At 48.3% G+C, this 13,376-nt stretch overlaps 1 pseudogene; it reads right to left on the reverse strand.

Moving 5' to 3' along the window:
- Positions 1-11,055: 11,055 nt before the first annotated feature.
- The window catches only part of LOC130298050 (zinc finger protein ZFP2-like), a 308,006-nt pseudogene continuing 305,685 nt past the window's right edge, over positions 11,056-13,376 (reverse strand).

Consider the following 13,376-nt stretch of genomic DNA (forward strand, 5'->3'; position numbering starts at 1 on the left):
GTACTGATATAATTCCTGATATCGAGTTTATGCCGGAGATTATTGGTGGATTATCTATGCTCTTTGGCACCTTGGTAAGTGATAAATTAATAGGTATTGTGGAATATTCCGAGATGCTTAATGTTGATAAGATCTTTCACCTTCTCGGTGTTGATGACATTTTCACCCTCTTTTCGATACAGAATGGCGCGGTACTTGGTCTTCTGATGATAATAATTGTCATCGAATAGGATCCCCAATGCTTCTGCTAAATAGTCTTGTGTATCCTGGTTAACCACACCGTTGCTTTTATCTGCGTTTCTGATGATGATTGTGTGTTTTTTTTCTTAAGATATTTTATACCTTCCCATTCTGCTCGATTTAGACTAGGTTCACATTGACAGGAGTTATTTTTAGATTCGACTCGCGCCATTTTGCCATACTGGGCTGTAAAAAGTTAATTAAACAGGGTGGATCATGAACCAGGAGAAAATAAATAAATATATAGGTCATTGTGCTTTTCGAGCCTAACACCTTAAAGGGAACCAATCATCAGATTTTACCCTATATAACGCTTGGTAAAGTGTTATATAGGGTAAAATCTTTATTTTCACCATTCCCGGGGGACGCTCCTGCCCCCAGGGATGGTGAAGATATGAAGTTATAAACTAGTCACCGCCGCCGCCGTAAGTAGTCACCTGGGCGTGGTGCTCTTCTCATCTACTCCCGTTCTTCGGCCGGCAGCGACGCCCCCTCCGCTTGATTGACAGGCCGTGTCATCGCTCTGCTCTGTCTGTTCAGTGAGCGGAACGATGACGCGGCCCATCAATCAAGCGGAGGGGGCGTCGCTGCCGGCCGAAGAACGGGAGTAGATGAGAAGAGCTCCCCGCCCAGGTGACTACTTACGGCGGCGGCGGTGACTAGTTTACAACTTCATATCTTCACCATCCCTGGGGGCAGGAGCGTCCCCCGGGAATGGTGAAAATAAAGATTTTACCCTATATAACGCTTTGCCAAGCGCTATATAGGGTAAAATTTGATGATTGGTTCCCTTTAAGTACAGGCCTTGAGGAGGCGGGAAATTTTCATTGGTCGTGCCGGGGGGTGGTTAAGTTCCAGATGCTGTGATCAGTATTGAACATGGAATCTGAGGGGTTAATGGAGAGCATTACGGTGATCGCTGATGTCCGCCATTACCGGCAGGTGCCACATTGCTTTCAGCAGCCGGGCACCTGCCATGAATGGCGGACATCTGCAACGCGCTGTTCATGAAGTGAGCACAGCTCCTCCACTCGCTTCATGTACAGGATGTAAATGTTCCTCATGGTGCGTTACGTACCAGGGCACCAGGATGTACATTTACCTCCATTAACCCCATCAGCAGCCGGGGACCCGCCAGTGATGGCGGACATCAGCAATCCAGCAGACCAGAGCAGAAGATCGCCGATAACACGGACCAGTGCTACGCCTATGTTGTGTATCACTATGTATAGCACTGAACAGTATTAGCTATCTATATATGACTATAGATAGTTCCCTATGGGGACATAATAGGTTAAAAATAAAAGTAAAAAAATGTGAAAAATCCCCATCCCCAATAAAAAGTGAAATCACTCTTTTCCCTCATTTTACTCAAAAAAGTGCAATAAATAATAATTATTGAACATATTTGGTATCACCGTGTGTGTAAATGTCCGATCTATCAAAATATAATATTAATGACCCCGTACGGTGAACGGCGTAAATATAAAAAAACAGAATTGCTGTTTTTTGGTCACATCACATTCACAACATTTTTTTTTAAACTGATCAAAAAGTCACATATACACAAAAGTGTTACTAAAAAAAAACTACAAATCACGGCGCAAAAACTGAGGTCTCATACAGTCCCGTATACGGAAAAATTAAAACATTATAGGAGGTCAAAATAGGGCGATTTTAAACAGACTGATTTTGTAAAAAAAAAAAAAAAAGTTTGCGATTTTTTTTTTTAAAGCAGTAGAATAATAGAAAAGTGTGTAAAGATGGGGATCATTTAACCCCTTAAGGACCGGGGCATTTTCGTTTTTTGCTCCTTGCCTTTAAAAAATCATAACTCTTTCAATTTTGCACATAAAAATCCATACGATTGCTTATTTTTTGCACCACCAATTCTACTTTGTAATGACGTCAGTCATTTTGCCCAAAAATCTACGGTGAAACGGAAAAAAAAATCATTGTGCGACAAAATTGAAAAAAAAAACGCCGTTTTGTAACTTTTGGGGGCTTCCGTTTCTACGTAGTACATATTTCGTTAAAATGACCCCTTCTCTTTATTCTGTAGGTCCATACGATTAAAATGATCCCCTACTTATATAGGTTGGATTTTGTCGCACTTCTGGAAAAAATCATAACTACATGGAGGAAAATGTATACGTTTAAAATTGTCATTTTCTGACCCCTATAACTTTTTTATTTTTCCGTGTTTGGGGCGGTATGAGGCTCATTTTTGCGCTGTGATCTGAAGTTTTTAGCGGTACCATTTTTGCATTGATAGGACTTATTGATCGCTTTTTATTCATTTTTAAATTATATAAAAAGTGACCAAAAATGCACTATTTTGAACTTTATAAGTTTTTTTGCGCGTACGCCATTGACCGTGCGGTTTAACCCCTTAAGGACTGAGCCCTTTTTCGCAATTCTGACCACCGTCACTTTACAACTTAATAACGCGAAAACGCTTTTACCGAATATTCTGATTCTGAGAGTTTTTTTCGTGACATATTCTACTTTATTTTGGTGGTAAATTTTCGGCGTTTCTTGCATCCTTTCTTGGTGAAAAATCCCAAAATTTCATGAAAATTTTGAGAATTTTGCATTTTTCTAACTTTGAAGCTCTCTAATTGTAAGGAAAATGGATATTCCAAATAAATTTTATTTTTCTTCACAAATACAATATGTCCGCTTCATTTTGGCCTCATAAAATGGACATATTTTTGCTTTTTGAAAAAATTAGAGGGCTTCAAAGTAGAGCAGCAATAATGGCATGAAAATTGCTAAATCTGAAGGGACAGATGTTACAGAACTATAACTCCCAGCATGCCTGGGAGGTCTGGGCATGCTGAGAGTTGTAGTTTGGCAACATCTGGAGGGCTACTGTTTGGTCACCAAACTGCGACCCTCCAGATGTTGCAAAACTACAACTCCCAGCATGCCCAGACAGCCTTTGGCTCTCTGGGCATGCTGGGAGTTGCAGTTTGGCCCCCCTAGTGGTTGCCACAGTAAAAATCGATTTACTTTCACTTTCAATCCCCCCCCCCCCCCCCCACTGTCGATTCCCTACCTGATCAGGATCCTGCAGGCTCCAGCGAAGGTCCCAGGTCCCCAGGCATCTTCTCCTGCAGGTACGGCCTCCATCTTCTTCCCAGAGCCCCTCGACATCCAGGGGCGGGCAGAACGGGGGTTGCCATGGCAACCCCCTGTCCTGCGCTGCCATTGGTCAGAACTCCGTTCTGAGTAATGGCAGGGGATAGGAGTAGATCGCAGCTTTGCGATCTCACTCCTATCCTTTAGGCTGATCGGGGGTGTTGCTGGCAACTCCGATCAGCCCTATTTTCCGGGTGATCAGGTCACCAGAGACCAGATCAGCCCGGAATTGGAGAAAATCGCATGTCTGAATTGACATGCGATTTTCTCCTATCGCCGACATGGGGTGGTCTCAGGACCCCCTGAGCGATGTGCCAGGGTGCCTGCTGAATGATTTCAGCAGGCATCCGGCTCCGGTCCCCAACCGGCTAGCGATGGGGACCGGAATTCCCACGGGCGTTATCCCATAGGGACCTATGACACTGCACACACTGATCTTTTACATTGATCAGTGGTTTCTCATAGGAAACCAGTGATCGATGATTCTGACGCTTGACTGCTCATGTCTGGATCTCAGGCACTGAGCAGTCATTCGGCGATCGGACAGCGAGGAGGCAGGTAGGGGCCCTCCCGCTGTCCTGTAAGCTGTTCGGGATGCCGCGATTTTGCCGCGGCTATCCCGAACAGCCCACTGAGTTAACCGGCAGCTTTTACTTTCGCTTTTAGCCGTTAAGGGTTAATAGCGCGCGGCTCCGCGATCGGCGCTGCGCGCTATTAGCAGCAAGTCCCAGCTTCACTATGACGCCGGGCCCGCCGTGATATGATGCAGGGTCGTATTGACCCACAGAATAAAGAAAACATGTCGTTGTTACCGTAAAGGGTACAGCGTGAAAAGGAAATCCTTCAAAATCTGCTAAATTGATGTTTTCATTTAAATTTCCTCACACAAAAAATAATTTTTTGGGCTTGCCATCCATTTTATTGTAAAATGAGTGATGTCATTACAAAGGACAACTCTGGAACCTCTAAACGAAGGATAAATGATTGGCTGGTATCTTGACATGTGGTGATGGTAGACGGCCCGATCCCCCTTTCCAGACCACCTGAGGCAACTCCATATATCTGAAACCCATTGGAGGAGCCACTGGCCCAAAATGTAATCAGGGGTGATCTACAAACAAGGCCCCTGGTGGCCAGATAAGAAACAGAGCACAGACAACAGGCTCCCATAGGCTTGCATTGAGGGGGCGGAGCATGATGTCACACGGGAGCGGGGCTGTGATGTCACAATACTCCGGCCCAATGATCGGCAGTCATCAGCTGACACCTGTGACGCCCCATCCCATAGGCTTGCATTGAGAGGTTGGAGCGTGATGTCACACGGGAGCGGGGCCGTGATGTCACAATACTCCGGCCCAATGATCGGCAGTCATCAGCTGACACCTGTGACGCCCCATCCCATAGGCTTGCATTGAGGGGGCGGAGCATGATGTCACACGGGAGCGGGGCCGTGATGTCACAATACTCCGGCCCAATGATCGGCAGTCATCAGCTGACACCTGTGACGCCCCATCCCATAGGCTTGCATTGAGGGGGCGGAGCATGATGTCACATGGGGGCGGGGCCGTGATGTCACAATACTCCGGCCCCATGATCGTCAGTCATCAGCTGACACCTGTGACGCCTCATCCCATAGGCTTGCATTGAGGGGGCGGAGCATGATGTCACACGGGGACATCACAATACTCTGGCCCCGTGATCGCCAATCATCAGACCCGGAGCGAACATGCTCTGAGGACTGATGGTAACGGGGTGCTGCGTGAAAGATCACGGGGTCACCAGCGGTGGGACCCCCGCGATCAGGCATCTGATCCCCTATCGTTTGGAGTACCCCTTTAAAGCGCAACTGCCATGAACTCTGGGAGCTGTAACCTACACCCAGCCTTTGTACTGTGTGCAGATGGGGTGTACAGCATTGTTTTTACCTTATTTTTACAGGATTTCATCACCCCCAAAAAATGCTTGTGATCACAGCCACACACACAGTCGGATAGGCGTGGCGCGAGGTACGCTATGCCCCGCCGCCGCCACGCCCACCCCCTGTGTCAATGCTGGGACTGCTGTGTGATTCACACACGTCCCAGCGCATGCGCCCCTCAGCTCATCTAACGTGCGCGCCTCCGCGAGTAATCCAGACAAGCATACGCTCCCGCCACCGTCTGCCTCCTCAGTGCGCCTGCGCTTCCTCTCTGCCTCTAGTACTGGGAACTATACAATTGGTTGTGCCAAAAACAAGCCCTCGTATGGGTCCGTAGGTGCAAAAATAAGAGTTATGGATTTTGAAATGAGAGGAAGAAAAAATAAAAACACAAAAATGAAAATTGGCCTCGTCCTTAAAGGGGTACTCTGGTGGAAAACTATTTTTTTAGGGATGTTACGATACCATTTTTTTTTTTTAAGACTGAGCACCTTTAATTCTAGTACTCGCCGATACCAAGTACGAGTACTTTTATTTTAAAGGGAATCTGACCCCAGGGTGACGCGGTTTCTGGCGCTGTTTACCGTATATATGTGGGTCCTTGTTGTGTACAATGGAGGCGGCTGCTGTAGTATGAGCCAAGATTTGTCTCTTCTCCATTGGACAGAACAGGGAATTTACATTGGCGGCGAGAATAATGACGATAATGACAATGGCGATTGTACTGATGATCACATGATGAGCAGCGGTAGAAACTGGGTCACCTGACCTACCTACCTATAAATTCAAGTTAGTGCAGGTGACTCTGCTGTAAGATTGTCTGTAATAGTAGGAAGTATAGATAGAGGCAGACATTAGCAGAAGCCCCCCTGTAGACCACAGCCTCCCCCCTTGTAGATAGCAGCCCCCCTGTAGACCACAGCCTCCCCCCTTGTAGATAGCAGCCCCCCCTTGTAGATAGCAGGCCCCCCTTGAAGATAGCAGCCCCCCCTTGTAGACAGCAGGCCCGCCCTTATAGTTAGCAGCCCCCCTGGTAGATAGCAGCCCCCCTGGTAGATAGCAGGCCCCCCTTGTAGATAGCAGGCCCCCCTTGTAGACAGCAGCCCACCTTGTAGATAGCAGGCCCCCCCTTGAAGATAGCAGGCCCCCCCTGGTAGATAACAGCCCCTCCCCCTTGTAGATAACAGGCCCCCCTTGTAGATAGCAGGCCCCCCCTTGTAGACAGCAGCCCCCCTTGAAGATAGCAGCCCCCCCTTGTACATAGCAGCCCCCCCTTGTACATAGCAGCCCCCCATGGTAGTTAACAGGCCCCACTTGTAGATAGCAGCACCCCCTTGTAGATAGCAGCCCCCCCTTGTAGACAGCACCCCCGCCCCTTGTAGACAGCAGCTCCCCCCTTGTAGACACCACTCAGCTGCTGCTGTCCTCGGGTGTTACCGCTCCGCTGCCATGTTCTCCCTTTCTCCCGTCCACGTAATGGCATCCTATGGAGGAGCATGTGACACACTCCGTTGCATTACTCTGGGCGCAGGGGATTAGGTGGAGTTACATGTGTGCCACATGCTCCTCCATGGGACGCCATGATGCGGACGGAAAAACGTGGCAGCAGAGCTGGGGTGTAAGTAGAGAGCAGCTAATAAGTACTGGAAGGGTTAAGATTTTTATTTAGACAAATCTGTTTAACCTCATAGGCACTAGTTGATTTGAAAAAAAAAATTTCCTTCAGAGTTCCCCTTTAACCCCACAACACAACTGTGTCACTACAGGAGAGGGAAGGAAGATGGCTTCCTGTTGGATCCCTATTGGGACTATGGAGTCCTGTGGGGATAGGGTTTGAGGACTGTGTCAGGAATATTTGGCAGTGATGGCTACAGAACTCATGGTGGGGTTTACCGAAATCCTCTTACAAGAACCTCAACCCCCCATCCAGATGTTCTTGGAGCAGATGCTCAGTGGGGGCGGGGTCACCAGGTGATTGGTAGATCAGACGCCAAGGAACATCGCGTCCAGCGCCACCTCTGTGCTGCCATATGAAGGCGGGAAACACCATTGTGGAGTGGGGCGTAAGACTAAGACGCAGGAAGATCTGGTGATAGATGGAGGGATTGGGAAGAGGGTCACATGGGTCTAACATGGTGTCCACAGACCAAGGAACAGATTCTCATCAAGTGGAAGCAGCAGGAGAAGGTTTCATATTCTGACAGTGCGGATGTTACGGGGTCACTAAGTGAACACACAGATTTAGGGATGACACCGGCACGTGGTTCAGTGGTGAAAGACATTGGGGACAAAGAGTAGGAATATTAAAGGTGAAGGCATCAGAAGGGCATCGGGATGTAGATAAGTCAGCCAATGAGGCAGCTGTCATGGGGGCCTGGTGGACTCTCTGAGATATTGGGGAAGGCCTGGGAGGAACAAGGCGGTGAGGACCGAGACAAAATAGATCTAAAGCTTGAACGCCAACAACATGTGGAGCAGCAGAATGAAGACTCCAGTTTACGATAAACCAAATGGTGCACGAAACCCAGTATTACATCACCGGGGTCATCTGGTGCTCAGAGAAACCAAAATCCGGGCATTCAGGCGCAGCCAATGGAGTCTAAACATGCGACTGTCATGAGTATCAACCCCCCTTGAACTGGGACAGTATGTGAAAGCGGATGTGACGTTTACTGCAGGAATACCTGCCCCGCCGAGCACTCGGCCTTGCGCATAACACAGTGCGCTGAGCCGAGAGGCTCAGAGAGTAAAGAGAGGGCACATGCGCTGAGCAGGGAGGCATCGGGAACGAGCGCTGGCTAAGAGAGTATGGATGGACGGAGCATGCGCTGAGCAGGGAGGTATCAGGAACGAGCACTGGCTGAGAGAGTACGGATGGAGGGCGCATGCGCTGAGCAGGGAGGCATCAGGAACGAGCACTGGCTGAGAGAGTATGGATGGAGGGAGCATGCGCTGAGCAGGGAGGCATCGGGAACGAGCGCTGGCTAAGAGACTATGGATGGAGGGAGCATGCGCTGAGCAGGGAGGCATCGGGAACGAGCGCTGGCTAAGAGAGTATGGATGGAGGGAGCATGCGCTGAGCAGGGAGGCATCGGGAACGAGCACTGGCTAAGAGACTATGGATGGAGGGAGCATGCGCTGAGCAGGGAGGTATCGGGAACGAGCACTGGCTAAGAGAGTATGGATGGAGGGAGCATGCGCTGAGCAGGGAGGCATCGGGAACGAGCGCTGGCTAAGAGAGTATGGATGGAGGGAGCATGCGCTGAGCAGGGAGGCATCGGGAACGAGCGCTGGCTAAGAGAGTATGGATGGAGGGAGCATGCGCTGAGGAGGGAGGCATTGGGAGTGATCGCTGACTAAGAGAGTATGGATGGAGGGAGCATGCGCCGAGCTGGGAGGTATCAGGAACGAGCGCTGGCTAAGAGTATGGATGGAGGGCACATGTGCCGAGCTGGGAGGTATCAGGAACGAGCGCTGGCTAAGAGTATGGATGGAGGGGGGTGCATGCACTGAGGACCTGTATGTCAATCACACAGCGGCCCCAACACTGATGAAAAAGAGATCGGCCCGGTGGCCCCCGGAGCATTGTGAACACTCGGCCATGTCAATCCGACTGTTAGTGACGGCACGAAAAAGTGTTTTTTACGATTAGACATGTCATGTATCACATGACATCTACACTGCTCAAAAGTATAAAGGGAACATTAAACGCCACAATGTAACTCCAAGTCACCGACACTTGTGTGAAATGCCACTGTCCACTCAGGAAGAACACTGATTGACAATCAATTTCACATGGAACAGACAACACGTGGAAATTATAGGCAATTAGCAAGACACCCCCAATAAAGGAGTGGTTCTGCAGGTGATGACCACCGGCCACTTCTCAGTTCCTATGCTTCCTGGCTGATGTTTTGGTCACTTTTGAATGCTGGCGGTGCTTTCACTCTAGTGGTAGCATGAGACGGAGTCTACAACCCACACAAGTGGCTCAGGTAGTGCAGCTCATCCAGGATGGCACATCAATGCGAGCTGTGGCAAGAAGGTTTGCTGTGTCTGTCAGCGTAGTGTCCAGAGCATGGAGGCGCTACCAGGAGACAGGCCAGTACATCAGGAGACATGGAGGAGGCCGTAGGAGGGCAACAACCCAGCAGCAGGACCGCTACCTCCGCCTTTGTGCAAGGAGGAGCAGGAGGAGCACTGCCAGAGCCCTGCAAAATGACCATCAGCAGGCCACAAATGTGCATGTGTCCACTCAAACGGTCAGAAACAGACTCCATGAGGGTGGTATGAGGGCCCGACGTCCACAGGTGGGGGTTGTGCTCACAGCCCAACACCATCCAGGACGTTTGGCATTTGCCAGAGAACACAAAGATTGGCAAATTCCCCACTGGTGCCCTGTGCTCTTCACAGATGAAAGCCGGTTCACACTGAGCACATGTGACAGAGTCTGGAGACGCTGTGGAGAACGTTCTGCTGCCTGATACATCCTCCAGCATGACCGGTTTGGCGGTGGGTCAGTAATGGTGTGGGGTGGCATTTCTTTGGGGGGCCGCACAGCCCTTCATGTTCTTGCCAGAGGTATCCTGACTGCCATTAGGTACCGAGATGAGATCCTCAGACCCCTTGTGAGACCATATGCTGGTGCGGTTGGGTTCCTCCTAATACAAGACAATGCTAGACCTCATGTGGCTGGAGTGTGTCAGCAGTTCCTACAAGAGGAAGGCATTAATGCTATGGACTGGCCGCCCGTTCCTCTGAATCCTATTTAGCCCATCTGGGACGTCTCGCTCCATCCACCACAGACTGTCCAGGAGTTGGCGGATGCTTTAGTCCAGGTCTGGGAGGACATCCCTCAGGAGACCATCCTCCACCTCATCAGGAGCATGCCCAGGCGGGGAGGTCATACGGGCACGTGGAGGCCACACACACTACTGAGCCTCATTGGGACTTGTTTTAAGGACATTACATAAAGTTGGATCGGCCTGTAGTGGGGTTTTCCACTGGGATTTTGAGTGTGACTCCATATCCAGACCTCCATGGGTTAATACATTTCATTTCCATTGATAATTTTTGTGATTTTGTTGTCAGCGAATTCAACTATGTAAAGAGGAAAGGATTTCATACGATTAGTTCATCAGATCTAGGATGTTATCGCAGGGTTACCCTTCCCATAGACTTTCGTTGAGGGGGCGGGCGTGACGCCACGGGAGGCGGCCCTGAACACGGAAGAACGCATACAGCGTTCGGAACAATAAGTTCCGGATGCTGGGGAGCGGAATACCCCTTTAAACATCATACTCTTCTAATGATTGCGGGAGGGGGAGGGGTTCAGACGCCATGACATCATTACACCTGGTATGTTATTATTATTTAGCTGTTTTTCTTACATACAATTGGTTTGGGAACTACATACAAATTGTTTTGTCTAGACAGGTAGGAGACACCCCTGACGAAGCTGAAGTGAAACGTGCGTCGGGGCCGGTAGTCTCCTCCCAGGCACCAGTTTTGAATCCTTTTGGTTGGATTATACCTGTATAACTTCTGTTTGTGATTTCAGGCCCACATTTTAGTTAATGCAGCCATATTTATAGCACGTACTGTCGTAGCCATGTTCCTGTGAGAAGAAGCAGGATGAGAGATTCTGTAATACGTCACGCATGGAGGCGAGTTTGTTGCTGGGGGTTGTTTTACTGTCAAAGAGGCAACACTGGGAATTTGCACCATAGAAAGAAATGACAAATTCGAATTGTTATTGTTTTTTATTCAATTTTTTTCCCCATATCTTTATACGCTGTATAAATAATGATCAAATATTAATATATCCACATATTAAAACAAAAATAACCTTAAATGGGGCCTCATTCTCTATGGTACTTTGGATTCCTTGAAATACATTTTCCACATTCTAAACATGAACACGGCGTGTCTCCTTTGTGATTTCCCTTGTGTGAAACAAGATGTGATTTCCGTATAAAACATTTCCCACAGTCTGAACATGAATACAGCTTTTCTCCTGTGTGAATTCTTTGATGTGCAACAAGATATGGTTTATTTGTAAAACATTTCCCACATTCCGAACATGAGTATTGCTTTTGCCTAGTGTGACTTCTCATATGTATAACAAGATAGGATTTACTTGCAAAACATTTACCACATTCTGAACATAAGAACGGCTTCTCTCCCGTGTGAATTCTCTCATGCATAACAAGATCTGATTTTTGTATAAAACGTTTCCCACATTCTGAACATGAATATGGTCTTTCTCCCGTGTGACTTCTCTTATGTTTCACAAGAACTGAGTTACGTGAGAAACGTTTCCCGCATTCTGAACATGAATATGGCCTCTCTCCTGTGTGAATTCTCTCATGTTTTACCAGATCTGATCTTCTTCTAAAGCATTTCCCACATTCTGAACATGAATACGGCTTCACTCCTGTATGAATTGTTCTGTGTGTATAAAGACCTGATTTTTTTGTAAACTCTTTTCCGCATTCACCACATTTAATCATTTTTCCACTTTCCTGGTCTGTCCTTTTGGTAACAATGTGTGACTGGTCAGGAGAAGGTCCCACATGATCAGGGGGATTATTATAGGATAGATCTGGATGGACATTAGGGGTAAGGAGGTCTTCTGAGGAGCGCTCCATGATATCTTCTACCTTATAATTCAGGAATAATATGACGTTTTCCTCACGCTTCTCATGGGGATATTCTGTTGGTATAAAACAGACTGTGTTATTTATTTTAACGCACCACATAGTACAGACCGACTCTCCGCGACTAGATACTACACGGGGTGTACCTCGGGCGAACTAGAACCATCGCCAGCAGCACTAGAATGATTTGGGTATATGATCCGGAATGAAAAACGGAGACCAAAATCGAGAAGCAAAAACTGCACTCCTGTATAGCAGATCCGAGACGGCGCCCCTAGGAGGAGGAGCTTATTCTGGCCAGGTGACCTCCACGCCACACGTGACAAGAAGGGAAAGCAACCTAGCAGCATAGAAGTGATCCTCCTACCATGGGCAGGAAACAGGAAGTGAGGAGGACAGGGGTGGAGTCTATTTTACAGTGATCCTCCTACTAAGAAAAGGAAACAGGAAGTGAGGAGGACAGGGGTGGAGTCTATTGTACAGTGATCCTCCTACCATGGCCAGGAAACAGGAAGTGAGGAGGACAGGGGTGGAGTCTATTTTACAGTGATCCTCCTACTAAGAACAGGAAACAGGAAGTGAGGAGGACAGGGGTGGAGTCTATTGTACATTGATCCTCCTACCATGGGCAGGAAACAGGAAGTGAGGAGGACAGAGGTGGAGTCTATTTTACAGTGATCCTCCTACTAAGAACAGGAAACAGGAAGTGAGGAGGACAGGGGTGGAGTCTATTTTACGGTGATCCTCCTAAGAACAGGAAACAGGAAGTGAGGAGGACAGGAGTGGAGTCTATTTTACGGTGATCCTCCTACTAAGAACAGGAAACAGGAAGTGAGGAGGACAGGGGTGGAGTCTATTGTACAGTGATCCTCCTACCATGGGCAGGAAACAGGAAGTGAGGAGGACAGGGGTGGAGTCTATTTTACGTTGATCCTCCTTCTAAAAACAGGAAACAGGAAGTGAGGAGGACAGGGGTGGAGTCTATTTTACGGTGATCCTCCTACTAAGAACAGGAAACAGGAAGTGAGGAGGACAGGGGTGGAGTCTATTGTACATTGATCCTCCTACCATGGGCAGGAAACAGGAAGTGAGGAGGACAGGGGTGGAGTCTATTTTACAGTGATCCTCCTACTAAGAACAGGAAACAGGAAGTGAGGAGGACAGGGGTGGAGTCTATTGTACAGTGATCCTCCTACCATGGGCAGGAAACAGGAAGTGAGGAGGACAGGGGTGGAGTCTATTTTACGTTGATCCTCCTTCTAAAAACAGGAAACAGGAAGTGAGGAGGACAGGGGTGGAGTCTATTTTACGGTGATCCTCCTACTAAGAACAGGAAACAGGAAGTGAGGAGGACAGGGGGGGAGTCTATTGTACAGTGATCCTCCTACCATGGGCAGGAAACAGTAAGTGAGGAG

This window comes from Hyla sarda (assembly GCF_029499605.1).
Source record: "Hyla sarda isolate aHylSar1 chromosome 1 unlocalized genomic scaffold, aHylSar1.hap1 SUPER_1_unloc_19, whole genome shotgun sequence".
Classification (NCBI taxonomy): domain Eukaryota; kingdom Metazoa; phylum Chordata; class Amphibia; order Anura; family Hylidae; genus Hyla; species Hyla sarda.